The sequence below is a fragment of the Saccostrea cucullata genome, unplaced genomic scaffold, assembly GCF_032062105.1.
Source record: "Saccostrea cucullata isolate Sc308-1 unplaced genomic scaffold, CSIRO_AGI_Scuc_v1 ctg456, whole genome shotgun sequence".
Lineage (NCBI taxonomy): Eukaryota > Metazoa > Mollusca > Bivalvia > Ostreida > Ostreidae > Saccostrea > Saccostrea cuccullata.
In genome coordinates, this window is record NW_026927684.1 from 63,959 (window position 1) to 82,222 (window position 18,264).

Genomic DNA, 18,264 nt, shown 5'->3' on the forward strand with positions numbered 1-18,264 from the left:
TCTGGTTTGACTTTTTGGTCAATTGGTTAATCATCCTTATATTAGACTTTAAGAGATCCAAACTTAAAGTGCAAGACTCTTGCAGTTCTTTAGTTTTCCCATGAATGGATGGAGTCTACTTCAAAAGATTCTAAGGTGATTACGAGAATAGATCGAATACCTCAGCTACGAAGAGGATGGAGGAGTACTAGATAGCTTCCCGAAATTAAAATAAAATATGTAAAAGAGTTTATTCATTGGTTGTTGATATTTAAAAAATGGTTTAGTTTGTTAAATGACAATACATGTATATATCTATGTATGTTTTGGAGATAGTTCTTCCGACAACCTGTTGGTGTTCCCAACTAGTAATTCCCACATTAGTATCAATTGCACCCGTTTATTAGCAGACCTAGTTATGAATTGAATTGAATTATTTTTGTAGCCAAATATGCAGAACTTTTTCAAAAACTTCTAAATGAGGCGAAGAAAACACTTGCTGTGGCCTTCAACACATCATTTAAATAATATGTACGAGATATTTAAGGAATAACTGTCTTATTTTTCGAATTCATGAAGTGATCAATGGATTGGCTTGTGTGTTAATTTGCATAAACGCCGAAGGCGTTTATGCATAAAATTATCACACAAGCCAATCCATTGATCATCTTCATGAATTTGAAAAATCTGACAGTTATTCCTTATATTTACATGCTTTGATTCCGCCAATCCACGGGCTCCAAGCCTGCTTCTCTCTAGGTGTTGTCCCGCCCTGCACGTGGTTTTTTTTTTTTTGGAACCGCGCCAAGACATTCATGAGGAAATCAATTACATTTACAATTGGTAATTTTATCTTGGACAAAGACATTGGAAATGTAAATATTACATGTATCAATTAACAATAGTAACCTCTATAATGTTCACTCGGTATATCCCAGTGAGCTTGAAATAAAAGATACCACAGAATCTGAAACGTCTGTTTCTTATCTGTATTTTACTGGTGAAAAGACGTTAATGGTAACATAACGACCAAGCTTTAAGCCAAAACGCGATGACTTTTTTATCAATCGTCAACTTCACTTATTTATATAATAGTGTTGCATTATGCATGTACTATGCCTAAATAGTAGGCAGGGTTTGACACATGGTGCACGAGCCGGAGGCGAGTGCACTATGTGTCAAACCCTGCCTACTATTTAGGCATAGTACATGCATAATGCAACACTATTGTTATTATTATGCTGACTGTTGTAATTATTTATGCGGCAATCCATTTGACTTTTTCCTGAAAATATCGGTGCTAACACAGCGCACTTGCAAGAACTCAATCAAAATCTTCATGCTAAAATTGGTTGCATGCTTAGTTATTTTGGTTACTAGTATTTTCTCTAAATAAGTCGGGATTTTCTGTCCCAAGGCAACTCATCTTTATTTTCAGTTTTGTTAGTAAGACTGATTTGTTTGCAGACGTCGATTCTCATTGATAATTTTCTTTTACATCCTTCAATCAAGCGTTATATAAGAAAGCGTTTTAATGACCCCACGATATCAGTTCATCCAACGATCTGTATGTAATTAGTTTGAAACTTTGTTGTACACATTTATCTAAGGTTCCTTAGAATAATATAACTGTTTTCAAATAATACTTGTCTATTTTTTACTTCTTGTGTCAATTGTATAAATTAAGTTTATATGTTTAATAAAATTCCTCCAATCAGTGAACGTCTCCGTGGCGTAATCGATAAGGCATCGGACTGACAACCTCATGGTCGTGAGTTCATTCCCGGGGTGAGCATGGAAGGATTTTATTCTGTAAATTAAGCCGTGCTCTATTTCGGCATAGTATGCTTACGCTATATAAATCCTTAGACCACTATGCGAGAATAGTAGGGTATGGGTTATATAGAGACAAACTGACAGGAAGCATAATAATTTACAATATACATGTACACCTGTATATGGGGTTTATGTCTTTCAGTTTATTCGATGAGCATGTTGTACGTAAGAACAATATCTTAAACGAGGCAAGTTGTCGATAAACAAAATAATAAAACAAGTATTGTTTAAAGTCAACATTTTGCAGGTTTTTTGTGGTCGATACAATAATATTGTTAGCAAATATACATGTACAACATACGAGGGCTGTTCAATAAATAATGTCCTCGGTGCTCAGAAAGAAGCAAAAGACGCTTTTCAATGATTTAGTATTCATGATTTTACTAATTAATCTCTTTCAAGTAAAATACATGTCCGTAACATTTTTTATCCAATTTCTGATTGTTTTTAGAACTCATTTTCGGGTATGACCCTTATTATACTGGAAAATGGCAGATCCAATGATTTCCCGGACTTGTTTCTTCCCTCTGAAAGGTGTTTTTGTCAAGTTTGGAAATAGAAACAAGTCAAAAGGTTAAAGATCTGGCGAATACTGTTAATGTGAAAAAACATTAACTTTCTGTTTATCCCGAAAACCCCTTTACTCTTCAGGGCATGCGGGTTTGGACGCTGTCTTGAAGAAATTCAGTGTAGTGGATTCCTGATTCTGGGTCCTTCCTCTAATAAACCTTTTAATTTTTTTGCAAAAAAATTGCTTTTAGACTCCTCCAGAAATTAAACTGTCTCTCCGAATACCAATTTGTACAACAATACCACTAATATTTAAGAAAATTACATATAATTTTGTCTTTGTGCTCTTGAATACCTGTGCTCTTGTCAGACATTCGCCATGTTTATCAAGTACATCTTATGGTAAATTTTGTTTTGAGGGTTTTAATCAATATATTCATGTTCCAATATCTGTTTGAAAATAAAACAAACGTGGATAACTAAAATTACTGATATTAAAATAATTGTTAAGAATTTCGTTTACGCTGTCGTTTTCACTCATTTTTCAAAATATAGGGTGACGTTTGAGTACCAAGCTTTTTTACCGTCAAATGTTTCTTAAAAACAGTGTAAACTACTCCCGATATGATGTCTATCAAATTTGCCATGTGTCTTAAAGTCGATCATACATCATCAAAAATTATTTGTTGAAATTTGGCAACCAGTACATAAGTTGTTATAATTTTTGTTGGGAAGGAGGGTACCCATTTTTGATGCCCATTATATAATTTTTTATCATTAAAATCCACCTGCTCTTTTGTCTATAAAACAGGCACTTGTAGCTGTAAATATATATTTCAGTGAATATTTCTTTGGGATTTTTAACAAGTTTTACGGCAGCTATAATGAAGCTTTTATTTTCACTCTAGTTTACTGATTCTTTACCATTCATTTATAATGCAGTGTCTCGAAAAGCCCTTGTTTCCCAGCTTCTCACGATGAAACTATGTGATGAAAAGTGGTGACATAAACTGTTATAAATTCATGAAAGATTCAATAATGAGAGAAAGTCAAGTTTAATGTCATATGACATCTGTAATGCATGTTACATAGTTCAGAACATTATTTATTGAACAGCCCTCGTATATCATTAAGTAAAGTGCTGACTTACGTTTTCCATACTAATTGTCTGTCATTTATTACAACCTACACATTGTTTTCCCCAGTTACAACAAGGAACACACGGCGGGTGTGACATTCAGCAGGGGATGCTTACTTCTCCGTGGCACCTGATCCCACCTCTGATGTTTATAAGAGAGCCGTGCTCTGCTTCCGTTTATATTGATTGTTCATTTTTTTCAAAGGACAAAGGTAGACTCCCTTTTGACCTCTTTTACAATGATGCAAGATTTTAACAACAAAAACTATTGTAACCCCCGTGACAAAGTGAGTATTGGTTTTAAGTTTATGGGTTACAAAGAGGGCAAAGGAATTAAGGTTAAAAGATATGTTAATTTCCATACTTTCTCATTTCTTTGCAAATTTTCATTGATTTTACAGCACTTTATTTTGAAACATCTGTTTTAGAAATCATCGATCACAAGTTTGCTTATCTACAAAATTTATACATGTATTATAATATATCAAATGTAGCCCTTTAGTTCGGTCAATCAATAGATATATCGACTTCACAGAAAAGCATATCGGCTTGGTCGATATGCTTTTCTGTGAAGTCGATATATCTATGGGTCGACCTCTTCAAAGGGTTAAATTTATATAATATTTTAATTAAGGTTTCGTCAAAGGTCAAGATGTCCATAAAATTATTTTTATAATAGCTCCAAAACTATGTTTGGTATAAAGTCAAAATGTTTACAGTTTATAAATATATCATTGATTAATAGATAGAAAGTATCACTTGATAACAAATATTTTTAAAAAGATATTTTTTGAGAAAAATTGTATCAGAAAATGTGCGTATTAAAAGAGAAATGCACCTGCTTAATTCTGTTCTTTTTGTGAAAACCATCATTGCAGAAATAATACCAGTATATGTTTATCATTGATGGGCAACCTGGACGTGAATGGTCTCTGAAAGGCTGTTATTGAAAGCATGACATGTATAAAGACAAGACCTTTGTAGAACCCGCCAGGACAAACACCACCAAATGTTTTCCCATAGACTTCCATACAAACTTTAGCCCCTTGCACTGATACATATATTGAATTCCGGGCAAATGACCTTTTTGTCGTGAAAGTTCGAGATATTGGAAAACAAAAAATGCCAGAAAAAATATACCGTGCCGTTGCACTTTTACTTTCAATTTCCATTTGTTTACAACTAGGTGCGTTTGACACCAAATGAAAATCTCTGACCAAAGTGCATCCCTCCCTTCAAATTTTTACCTGTAACTCCTATATACCTCAAAGAAACCCAAGTCTTGATATGAGATTTTTATCAACTTTATTTCACTTGTCAAATACATAACATAGACCAATCACGCGCCAGCTAGCATTTTCTCCTCCGCACAACTTTGGGTGTCCAAAATGTCTGCGCCCATGTATTTGTTTATGTAGGGGTTTTTCCTATAGAGTAAAAGAAACATTTATAACAAGTGGTCAATTTAGTAAATTTAGAACACATATCCATTGCTTATCTCACCTCTTGAATATTGGGACTGACAGTCTTAGCTTAAGTACACCATTGGCTGTTACATTTCACACCCCAGTCAATCAGACCCACATCTGTGAAACAGAAAAGATGTCTATAAATTGAAGCATTTTTCTATTTTTCTTTCAAACTTTTCAAATAAAATGATTAATCTAGCATATGTTTTGCTTGTTTTTCTTATTATCTCTAATAATTTCTCAAGGTAGATCATGTTAATCATTCAGGGTAGCAGGTACCCGTTATTAATGAAAAATGAAGAAAATCAGCGGGTTTTTGTAAGAAAAAGCTGGGTTATGGAAAGAGTAAAAACTAATGTAGATAAAATAATCAATGGAAAGAAAGAGAATTATATCTAGTTCAAATGTACATAAGTTTAAAAAAATTCTATCAGCAATGGGTTGCTGGCATCAGAGAATCAAATACATCCCCACTGAAAATTTTGTAATTTTGAAGGGGGGTGACCTACATTTTAGCCAATTTTCATGAACATTTCATGTAACTGATGTTAAATATGTATATTCTCATAAATGGCAAATATATTTATTTGCATATCATTTCTTATTATTGACATAATTAATAAATTGATTAAATGCCAAGGGCAGATAAATCATATTGTCTAACTGAATGCAGCGCTCAATTGTAAGCAAAGTGCTTAAATAACTGCAGTTCTGAGGAAATTAATTTTCAAATAATCTATAAAAAGTTCTAAATAACTAACATATTAAGATATTAACTAGATTTTCTAAGAAAACCATACCTTGGAACTCTTAATGAAAGCAAAGGGATCATCCCGAGAGTGTCCATGTGTTGTTCATTGTAAGAGGGTAGGGTTCATTCATCTCTTCCTTCTTGAGAATGCATTGCTGAAATACATTTTATTTTATTAAAACATACTGATAAATGCATCCAGTAGCTTATATCATAATTTTTTATTATTTACACCATCTTTTGAATTTCTTTTAAGCATTTGTGATGTAATACTTTTAAAATAATCATGTTAAAATAGAACTTACTCAGATAATTATTTTAAAAAATATCAATGAAATTGAAAAAAATAACTGCAGATAAGCATGACTCTTGTTATCCAAATAAACCAAATTTAAACAAAATTCCTTCATTTTTCAGCATGATTAGAGCACAAAATTACCCCCCACCTTTCTCAGCAGAATCAAGACTGGATATGGCAAGGAGGAGGGATATTCAGACACCTTTTTCATAATTTTTTCAGTTATATTTTTGCATATTTGTTGCATTTTCAATGTATTTTCTGCAAAAATATATTGTACAGTAATTTAAATTAAATTTCCTACTAGTAATCTCGAAGTTTCACCAAAAGCAGAACTTTTATTTCAAGCCAGCACTGATTACATGACTGAAACTGACTTTGCTGCTGGATTATGCCCCTTATGTAAAAACAAAGTAACCTAATTAGTTAACAGCAGTCAAATTTTGTTATAAATTATTCAATCAACTCTGATTAACACAAATTTGAAAGAGGATTACTCGATCTGTTCCAATGTCTACACTCATAAAATACGACATGGATTTAAATGAATTTCTCAAACTGCGAGGGGGATACTCGAGTTATGTCCAAGACACGATGTAGTTACGATATCGACACATTAATTTTTTATAGTTTTCTATTATATTTCTCTATTCTCGTTTGTTTATTACAATACTTCCTGTTTTAAGACTATTTCCTTACTGTCAATATCCTCGATATCGTGCCGATATCGAATCATGGTTGTGGTTTCAATCCTTAATATTGTGTTTCCGACAACTATTACTTAAAACTTTCTTTATAAATCTTTCCCTGAAGTGTCGATATCGTCGATATCGACGATATCGTTTCGATATCGAATCATGTTTGCTTAGCCCTTGGTAAATACCTTCCCTGTTACTTTGAATGTGTTTATGTTTAATTACTTTACTTTTACAAAGATTTTACCTGCCATCGATATCGTCGATATCGACGATATCGTATCGATATCGAATCATGATTGTTAAGAGCATATTACTTTACCAACCTTCACCCTAAATACAAAACTTTATTTTTTCAACACTTCTGTGCTTAATAAGTTTACCTTACTGTCGATATCGTCGATATCGACGATATCGTATCGATATCGAATCATCATTGTTAAAACATTTTCAAGAATTGTCACCCTAACCCAACATCTTACTCTAAATCTAATCTAAAACAATAACAACCCAAATACGTTCTTAATCATAATTTATTTTCATATTCATGCCAATAATGAATCAATTTTGACTTCACTTGTGACTTTGTAAAATTATGTTTTACCTCAATGTGAAAATAAATTGTGCAAATAGGATCGATATCGATACGATATCGTCATGATATTGTCGATATCGACGACATCGACATAATAGAGAGTTTCAAATATGGCACCAGATATTTCCAATTAATAGTGCTGATCACGATCGATATCGATACGATATCGACATAATATTGTCGATATCGTCGATATCGACATCGAATTCGTTCTTGGACATGTATGGGATACTCATATGTTTTGTGTATTGATGATGCCCATAAATATTGATATTGTATTATTTACAATATTCACAGTAAATTTCGGTATAAATATTTATTTAAAATTATTTACATGTACATTTACTGAAAATATGAGAGCTAGGGCAAAAATTTTGGCATTTTTTCACTATGTGCAGTGCCCATTGTGAGCCTCAACTTACCCAAACCCTCTAATTTTTAAACAAATAGTCAAAACTAACTAAAATATAATCTCAATGCCAAAAAAAATAGGAACTGATTGATTTTTTGGCTGTAATCAATGTTTATCCATGAAATCATACCTATTCTATAGGACAAACACCACCAAATGTTTTCCCATAGACTTCCATACAAACTTTAGCCCCTCTCACTGATACATATATTGAATTTCGGGCAAATGACCTTTTTGTCGTGAAAGTTCGAGATATTGGAAAACAAAAAATGCCAGAAAAAATATACCGTGCCGTTGCACTTTTACTTTCAATTTCCATTTGTTTACAACTAGGTGCGTTTGACACCAAATGAAAATCTCTGACCAAAGTGCATCCCTTCCTTCAAATTTTTACCTGTAACTCCTATGTACCTCAAAGAAACCCAAGTCTTGATATGAGATTTTTATCAACTTTTAGTTTAGGTTTATGGTTTGAAAATAGTTTTTATTAATTTTGAAACCGGTTTTATGGTTTAATGGTTTAGCACTAAATGGAAAGTTTCAGTTAAACACACACACAAACATCAAAGATGGATGACATAGAACTGACTACTTGATTTTTTCTTACAATCTGAAGAAGATATTTCTACAACTTAATTATCTCCAATTACATGAGAGTGTAATTGTAATACTCATGCTGAGTTCTACCCTTCTTATAAAAAAAGAGATGACAAAGGAAGGTTCGTGTCACAAGTTATGTTGAGGCAATACTACCCTTGTATAGAATGGATGATTTCCGTGACAGATTTAGAATGAACAGACATACCCTTGAGTCCCTAATTACCATGTTAGCTCCATCTTTGATTTATGAATGATGATCATAACTTCAACTAACAAGAATGGATCTACTTTTATCATAGACATAATTAACATTTACCGCGGTATTTACATGTATGTCTCTGCTTTTATTAATTTACTTTTAGTATTTGTCTTATTATGGTTACATTTTTATTACAATTGAAGTGAAACAACAATATGTGCCCTAAAAACTAGTCGATTCTGTCATATTGCTGCACACATTGGTCGCAATGCATCACCAAAAATTCTGCATTCGCCATGTTGAAAGGAATTAAAACCGTCAAAACCACACCTGGAGGTGGTTTAAAGTTTTCAGGAAACTAGTTTTAGTTTAAAGCCGATAAACGAAAAAACTAGGTTAGGTTTGAAACCAATCGTAACTACTCGGCCATTTCCGTGAACGATAAATAACTTTATCGTTCACGGAAATGGCCGAGTAGTTACGATTGGTTTGAAACTAGTTTGTTACAAGTTTTGCAAATAAATAGAAAGTTTGGAAAACCGAACTGAAACGTAAACTGGTTTCTCTGCAATAAAAACGCCCTTTATTTCACTTGTCAAATACATAACATTGACCAATCACGCGCCAGCTAGCATTTTCTTCTCCGCACAACTTTGTATTTGTTTATGTAGGGGTTTTTCCTATATTTGCAATATACTTTCGCTTTCAAGTCGTAACATTTGGACAAAATAAACAGAGAAAACAACTTTCCAGAGGCTATCCAAGTCCAACATGCCCTTCATTGATGAACATATTTTGTTTCTGCAATGATGGATTTCACTGAAAGCACGGAATTAATTAGGTGCATTTTCTGAAAATATATGCATTTTTAAAAAGATTTTTTTTCTCAATTTAAATATGTTTTCCATGTATTTTTTATCAAGTGATACTTTCTATCTGTTAATCAATGAAAAAAGTTTAAACTGTAAAAGTTTTAACTTTATACCTCACATAGTTTTGGAGCTATTGTAAAAATAAATTTTTAGACATGTTGACCTTTGACGAATCCTTAACAAATCATATTTTATTTGTATTTCTGATATTTTATTTACCTGTCAATGGTTACAAACGGACTAAGTGGCCTTAATGCAATCTAAAGGGGATCAAGAGTAAAATATATATCTTAAGATGCCATACTTTAAGCGTGAAAACGCATAACAATCAACAAAATAATATTGATGTAATACCCGAAGCGATCGACAAAAAGGGATTGCAGTAAATCGAAGGTTTTTCTAATGATCGATTTTTTTAACCCGAAAATTTTAATTCTGCAGCTAACAAACATTTAGATAAACTAAACCAAATGACAAAGATAAAAAAAAATTACAAAAAATACACGATTTTTAATCATACCAGAAACGATCGACAAAAGGCGTGTATTTTAAATCTGGCCCTCGTAAACCAAAAAATAAAAAAAATACATTTTTATTTTAATAAAATAAAGTCTGTTGCCCCCATCCCAACCCCAATTTATCTAAAATTGTCAAACGACCACTGAAAAATACTGAATATTGTTTGATAATAATATCGTTGGTATCTCTAGCTTGAGTTGTTCAAAAGTCGTTAAAAATATGTTTTGTTAATTAGTTGAGTTTTAGATAGCATCAATTAATTCTAATGTATTAATTCATTTACAAAGCTTAATATTTTCAATTACTATACACATTCCTTTACATTGTTATAATATTTTCAGTTATACTTAAAAAAAAATACTCAGTGTCATCATGCACGAGCAGGACAGGTAGAAGGTAAAAACAAAGCTAAGAAAAACTATAAATTCTTCAATCTTGACGGTTTTTAAAACCAAAATAAAGAAAGAACTAAAAATTAACATGTCTCATTTTGTTTTTAATGTTATTATTGTTGCGAATTAACTACATGTCAAACTTAAATAATTCAAAACTTTTTTGAAATTTAATTTTAAATTCATTTTTTATAATAAATAATGTAAAGGAATTTGTGCAGTCCAAAACTGAATTATTTAAGAGTTTTCTTGATTTGAGTTGAAAACAAGAATATCATCAGTCTCGTTTTAAGTCATCATTTCGTAAGCTCTAAGGTCGATGCAATGACTTTATCAGCAAATACAACTTATCATCGAGTCAAATGTTGACTGACGTTTTTCATACTACTTGTTAGGCCATCATTTACAAGATGAGCAAATACTGGAGATTCTATTATTCTGAGCATTTTGATTTTTATACCTGACTACTGGGAGTATTCACTTTTTAAAAGACAAATTATTTTCGCTTATGTGATTACCACGAGTATCTAGTTAACAGTTTTACAATAGGACTTCAGCTCAATTTCATACGACCCCCGATTTGGTTTAATGAAACTTTTTGTCAGTAAACGGAAGGCAAGTGATTAAAATATATTATACAGTAGTCATCTATAAAAATCAAAATGCTCAGAATAATAGAAATACCGGCATTTGCTCGAATTCATGTTAAAATAGAACTTACTCAGATAATTATTTTAAAAAATATCAATGAAATTGAAAAAAATAACTGCAGATAAGCATGACTCTTGTTATCCAAATAAACCAAATTTAAACAAAATTCCTTCATTTTTCAGCATGATTAGAGCACAAAATTACCCCCCCCCCCTTTTCTCAGCAGAATCAATATTGGATATGGCAAGGAGGAGGGATATTCAGACACCTTTTTCATAATTTTTTCAGTTATATTTTTGCATATTTGTTGCATTTTCAATGTATTTTCTGCAAAAATATATTGTACAGTAATTTAAATTAAATTTCCTACTAGTAATCTCGAAGTTTCACCAAAAGCAGAACTTTTATTTCAAGCCAGCACTGATTACATGACTGAAACTGGCTTTGCTGCTGGATTATGCCCCTTATGTAAAAACAAAGTAACCTAATTAGTTAACAGCAGTCAAATTTTGTTATAATTTATTCAATCAACTCTGATTAACACAAATTTGAAAGAGGATTACTCGATCTGTTCCAATGTCTACACTCATAAAATACGACATGGATTTAAATGAATTTCTCAAACTGCGAGGGGGATACTCATATGTTTTGTGTATTGATGATGCCCATAAATATTGATATTGTATTATTTACAATATTCACAGTAAATTTCGGTATAAATATTTATTTAAAATTATTTACATGTACATTTACTGAAAATATGAGAGCTAGGGCAAAAATTTTGGCATTTTTTCACTATGTGCAGTCCCCATTGTGAGCCTCAATTTACCCAAACCCTCTAATTTTTAAACAAATAGTCAAAACTAACTAAAATATAATCTCAATGCCAAAAAAATAGGAACTGATTGATTTTTTGGCTGTAATCAATGTTTATCCATGAAATCATACCCATTCTATAGGACAAACACCACCAAATGTTTTCCCATAGACTTCCATACAAACTTTAGCCCCTCTCACTGATACATATATTGAATTTCGGGCAAATGTCCTTTTTGTCGTGAAAGTTCGAGATATTGGAAAACAAAAAATGCCAGAAAAAATATACCGTGCCGTTGCACTTTTACTTTCAATTTCCATTTGTTTACAACTAGGTGCGTTTGACACCAAATGAAAATCTCTGACCAAAGTGCATCCCTCCCTTCAAATTTTTACCTGTAACTCCTATATACCTCAAAGAAACCCAAGTCTTGATATGATATTTTTATCAACTTTGGGCGAATTTATTGACCAAAAACTAATTTTAGTTTAGGTTTATGGTTTGAAAATAGTTTTTATTAATTTTGAAACCGGTTTTATGGTTTAATGGTTTAGCACTAAATGGAAAGTTTCAGTTAAACACACACACAAACATCAAAGATGGATGACATAGAACTGACTACTTGATTTTTTCTTACAATCTGAAGAAGATATTTCTACAGCTTAATTATCTCCAATTACATGAGAGTGTAATTGTAATACTCATGCTGAGTTCTACCCTTCTTATAAAAAAAGAGATGACAAAGGAAGGTTCGTGTCACAAGTTATGTTGAGGCAATACTCCCTTTGTATAGAATGGTTGATTTCCGTGACAGATTTAGAATGAACAGACATACCCTTGAGTCCCTAATTACCATGTTAGCTCCATCTTTGATTTATGAATGATGATCATAACTTCAACTAACAAGAATGGATCTACTTTTATCATAAACATAATTAACATTTACCGCGGTATTTACATGTATGTCTCTGCTTTTATTAATTTACTTTAGTATTTGTCTTATTATGGTTACATTTTTATTACAATTGAAGTGAAACAACAATATGTGCCCTAAAAACTAGTCGATTCTGTCATATTGCTGCACACATTGGTCGCATTGCATCACCAAAAATTCTGCATTCGCCATGTTGAAAGGAATTAAAACCGTCAAAACCACACCTGGAGGTGGTTTAAAGTTTTCAGGAAACTAGTTTTAGTTTAAAGCCGATAAACGAAAAAACTAGGTTAGGTTTGAAACTAGTTTGTTACAAGTTTTGCAAATAAATAGAAAGTTTGGAAAACCGAACTGAAACGTAAACTGGTTTCTCTGCAATAAAAACGCCCTTTATTTCACTTGTCAAATACATAACATTGACCAATCACGCGTCAGCTAGCATTTTCTCCTCCGCACAACTTTGTATTTGTTTATGTAGGGGTTTTTCCTATATTTGCAATATACTTTCGCTTTCAAGTCGTAACATTTGGACAAAATAAACAGAGAAAACAACTTTCCAGAGGCTATCCAAGTCCAACATGCCCTTCATTGATGAACATATTTTGTTTCTGCAATGATGGATTTCACTGAAAGCACGGAATTAATTGGGTGCATTTTCTGAAAATATATGCATTTTTAAAAAGATTTTTTTCTCAATTTGAATATTTTTTCCATGTATTCTTTATCAAGTGATACTTTCTATCTGTTAATCAATGAAAAAGTTTAAACTGTAAAAGTTTTAACTTTATACCTCAATAGTTTTGGAGCTATTGTAAAAATAAATTTTTAGACATGTTGACCTTTGACGAATCCTTAACAAATCATATTTTATTTGTATTTCTGATATTTTATTTTTCTGTCAATGGTTACAAACGGACTAAGTGGCCTTAATGCAATCTAAAGGGGATCAAGAGTAAAATATATATCTTTTTTTTTAATCTTTTATTACACAGTTCCCAACAATACCCATTTACAATGGCCAGTTAACCCGGGTATTTAGGATAACCAACATAAAAAGAACAAAGAAAAAGAAAATTAGAAAATAAGTCATTATAACAAATTTGTTAAAAGTTTAACTAGGTCTTTAAACATACAAGTTTTTGACAAATTTAACATGAAATCTATATCTTTTTCTAATGAATATCTAATGCTTTTTTCTAACATGAACTTCTCTTGTATAATATTTTCTATTCTGCTTTTCATTTTAAACTTTTGCCAATCACCTTTTACATTATCACAATCAAAAATTAGATGTTTTATATTTTCATTTTCAATTCCACAAAATTCACATTTTGCATTTTCTCTTAATTTACATTTTTGTAAAAAAGAATTACAACATAAAATATTATTCAACAATTTATAGTTAAATTCACTTAGACGTTTATCAACCATGAGTTTGATTTTATTTCTATAAATATTACGTACACCAGTATTCTTTACTCACACAAAAGTTTCTACCTAATATTGATTGATAAAATGGATATTTAAACTTTTTAGACAACATATTCTCATAGAAAAACTTACATTTTTTATCTGTAATACAATTAAAACCATTGTTAAAATTGAAAGAATTTACAGAAGTTGTCTTGGTAAAAATACAACACTTCATATCAAACATGTTACTCTGTTTCGTTACTACTTTTTTTAGAATCTTGTACTCACACAACCAGTTAGATTTATTTATCAAAGTATTTGAAATTTCTTGTAATGTTTTAAAGTTACCATTTTCATCAAAGAGATCTTTCGTATACAAAATATTACTTGCAATCCAATTTTTAAAACATATTGTTTTACCTTTAAATTGGTATAAATTGTTATTCCGAAGTGGTTGTTGTGCAGATTTGACATTTGATAAATTTGATACTTCTATATCCTTTTTACATTCATTGAAATAACAGAATATTTCTTTATAAAAAGTAGACAGGTGAGAAATAAGTGAAAAGTTTTCGAGTTTTCTTTCAGACAATGTAAGTAAATAATTAATGTCTATATTCATTTCATTCAGGTATCCATTTATGACTTTATTCAGTATACAAGATTCATCACTAAGTCTTGTTACCCAAGATGCCTTTAAGGCCTTTAATTTCAGTTCAATATCAACTAATCCTATTCCCCCTTCTTCTTGTTTGCCTATAACAGTGTCTCGCTTAATTCTATCTCGTTTGTTCCATATAAAATTGAATACACTACTTTTTAATTTTTTTATCAACTCGTGGTCTGGAATCGGTAATATGGAGCCAACATATATTAATTTTGATAAAGTAAAGAATTAACTACACAAGACTTTCCAAAAATTGTTAATTTTCTTTTTTTCCATGATTCAAACAGTTTTTCCATATCTTCATAAATTTTAATCCAATTCAAGTTGTAGCATTGGTCTTTGTTATGACCAATAAAAATACCTAAGCAGCGAACAGCATCATTAGTTACATTTATACCACACACATTTGAGTGCCTATCCTTGAGACTACCTAAAAGTATACATTGTGTTTTATTCAGATTAATTTTTGATCCAGCATGGTTGCAGAAAGTTTGAACACTTTCAATTGCTGTTTCTAATGAGGATATATCTTTTAAAGCTAAAGTTATGTCATCCGCATGTTGTAGATTTTTTATTTCTGGAGAAGTTGCATTTAGTTTAATACCTTTGATATGTTCATTACTTTTTATTTTTATAGCTAATATTTCTGCGACAAATAAAAATAGCAAGGCTGAAATGGGACACCCTTGTCTTATGCCTCTAGACATAGAACAAGTTTTGGAAATCCAACCATTATTTTTTACTTTAAAAGTTGGGTTGGTGTATAAAATTTTTATCCATCTGATAAAGTTTTCACCAAAGTTAAATTTTTCTAGTACTTTGAATAAAAAATTCCATTCTATCGAATCAAAAGCTTTTTCAAAATCTATAAATAACAGAGGTCCTTCACTATTATTTTCCATGCAATGTTCATAAATATCTAAAACTGTTCTAGCATTAATTCCGATATAACGTCCTTTAATATATGCTGATTGTTCATTACTTATCAATTGATCTATAACTTTTTGTAATCTTCTTGCAAATATGAAAGCTATTATCTTATAGTCAGTATTTGTTAAACTTAAAGGTCGATAGTTCTTTAAATCACTCTTGTCTCCTTTTTTAAATAAAACTGTAATAAGAGATATGCGTTGTGAAAAAGTCAACTCTTTATTGTCAAAAACGGATAGCAGTACTTCGTAAAATAAGGAGCTTATAGTGTTCCAAAAACATTTATAAAATTCACACGGTAAACCATCTAAGCCAGGAGATTTATTGTTTTTCATATTAAAAACAGCTTCTTTACATTCATCTATTGTAGGCATTGCATCACATTTTTCTTTCTCTTTATTTTCTAATTCTGGACAATTAACATTTTGTAGATATTCTGATATTTCAGTATTATCAATTGATTTACTACTATAAAGGTTTTCGTAAAAAGTGCACATTTCCTGCAATATTTCAGAATTTGAAGAAAATGTCTTAGTTTCATTTCGTACTTCAAAAATTGTATTATTAGTTTGGTTTTTCTTTTCTAATCCAAGGAAAAAACTTGTGTTTCTTTCGCCCTCTTCTATCCATTGTGCTTTAGATCTTATTTGTGCGCCTTTTGCTAATTCGTTTTGCATTTCATCTAAATCTTTTTCCAGTTTTCTTTTTTCGTTCATATTAATTTGAGCGCTAGGAAGATTTTCAAGTTCATCAATTTTCTTTTCAACTAACTGTATCTTCATTTTTATGTTGTGTTTTGATTGTTTAGCATAATGTATTGAGAAATCGCGAATCTTTACTTTGAATAATTCCCATTTTGAAATTGAATCCAGCGACTTATCTAATTAGTTAAAAATCTTGATGACACCCTAAATATATATCTTAAGATGCCATACTTTAAGCGTGAAAACGTATAACAATCAACAAAATAATATTGATGTAATACCCGAAGCGATCGACAAAAAGGGATTGCAGTAAATCGAAGGTTTTTCTAATGATCGATTTTTTTAACCCGAAAATTTTAATTCTGCAGCTAACAAACATTTAGATAAACTAAACCAAATGACAAAGATAAAAAAAAATTACAAAAAATACACGATTTTTAATCATACCAGAAACGATCGACAAAAGGCGTGTATTTTAAATCTGGCCCTCGTAAACCAAAAAATAAAAAAATACATTTTTATTTTAATAAAATAAAGTCTGTTGCCCCCATCCCAACCCCAATTTATCTAAAATTGTCAAACGACCACTGAAAAATACTGAATATTGTTTGATAATGATGTCGTTGGTATCTCTAGCTTGAGTTGTTCAAAAGTCGTTAAAAATATGTTTTGTTAATTAGTTGAGTTTTAGATAGCATCAATTAATTCTAATGTATTAATTCATTTACAAAGCTTAATATTTTCAATTACTGTACACATTCCTTTACATTGTTATAATATTTTCAGTTATACTTAAAAAAAAAATACTCAGTGTCATCATGCACGAGCAGGACAGGTAGAAGGTAAAAACAAAGCTAAGAAAAACTATAAATTCTCAATCTTGACGGTTTTTAAAACCAAAATAAAGAAAGAACTAAAAATTAACATGTCTCATTTTGTTTTTAATGTTATTATTGTTGCAAATTAACTACATGTCAAACTTAAATAATTCAAAACTTTTTTGAAATTTAATTTTAAATTCATTTTTTATAATAAATAATGTAAAGGAATTTGTGCAGTCCAAAACTGAATTATTTAAGAGTTTTCTTGATTTGAGTTGAAAACAAGAATATCATCAGTCTCGTTTTAAGTCATCATTTCGTAAGCTCTAAGGTCGATGCAATGACTTTATCAGCAAATACAACTTATCATCGAGTCAAATGCTGACTGACGTTTTTCATACTACTTGTTAGGCCATTATTTACAAGATGAGCAAATACTGGAGATTCTATTATTCTGAGCATTTTGATTTTTATACCTGACTACTGGGAGTATTCACTTTTTAAAAGACAAACTATTTTCGCTTATGTGATTATCACGAGTATCTAGTTAACAGTTTTACAATAGGACTTCAGCTCATTTTCATACGACCCCTGATTTGGTTTAATGAAACTTTTTGTCAGTAAACGGAAGGCAAGTGATTAAAATATATTATACAGTAGTCATGTATAAAAATCAAAATGCTCAGAATAATAGAAATACCGGCATTTGCTCGAATTCAACATTTGCATTAAAGATGTTCGTTTAGAACACGAATATAATACAGCACACTTCTATCCACAAATTTGTTATTTCAGTCGTTAGAGCTTCCACGCGATCTGGACCAATGAAAAAATCACTGATTAGTGATCGCTTTCAAACTCCATCTGAATTTTGTATTTTTATTTTGTTTTACAACACATCCGCATACCTCATATATAAATGATATCATTGAATGCATTTTCAACCCATAAATCTTTTGATGACACTTGATCATTTGTTCAGTTGCTGGTACATTACTATTCCCTCTGTTGGTGGTTTAATATGAAGAAATAGAAACAGTAATAGCAAATAATGTTTTAATG

General features: G+C 30.9%; 1 long non-coding RNA gene across 4 annotated transcripts; it reads right to left on the reverse strand.

The window, feature by feature from the left end:
• Nucleotides 1–4,796: 4,796 nt before the first annotated feature.
• Nucleotides 4,797–8,137, reverse strand: LOC134275213 (uncharacterized). 4 transcript variants are annotated; one of them, XR_009993775.1, is made up of 3 exons: nucleotides 5,733–6,039; nucleotides 4,967–5,049; nucleotides 4,797–4,890 (listed from the first exon to the last, which is right to left on the reverse strand). It is a non-coding gene; the product is annotated as an uncharacterized LOC134275213 (long non-coding RNA). The 4 variants fall into 4 exon arrangements; XR_009993776.1 differs by lacking the exon at nucleotides 4,797–4,890 and adding an exon at nucleotides 8,078–8,137 and having other exon boundaries at nucleotides 4,966–5,049; nucleotides 5,733–5,838; XR_009993774.1 differs by lacking the exon at nucleotides 4,797–4,890 and adding an exon at nucleotides 7,814–8,036 and having other exon boundaries at nucleotides 4,966–5,049; nucleotides 5,733–5,838.
• Between the last annotated feature and the right edge of the window lie 10,127 nt (nucleotides 8,138–18,264).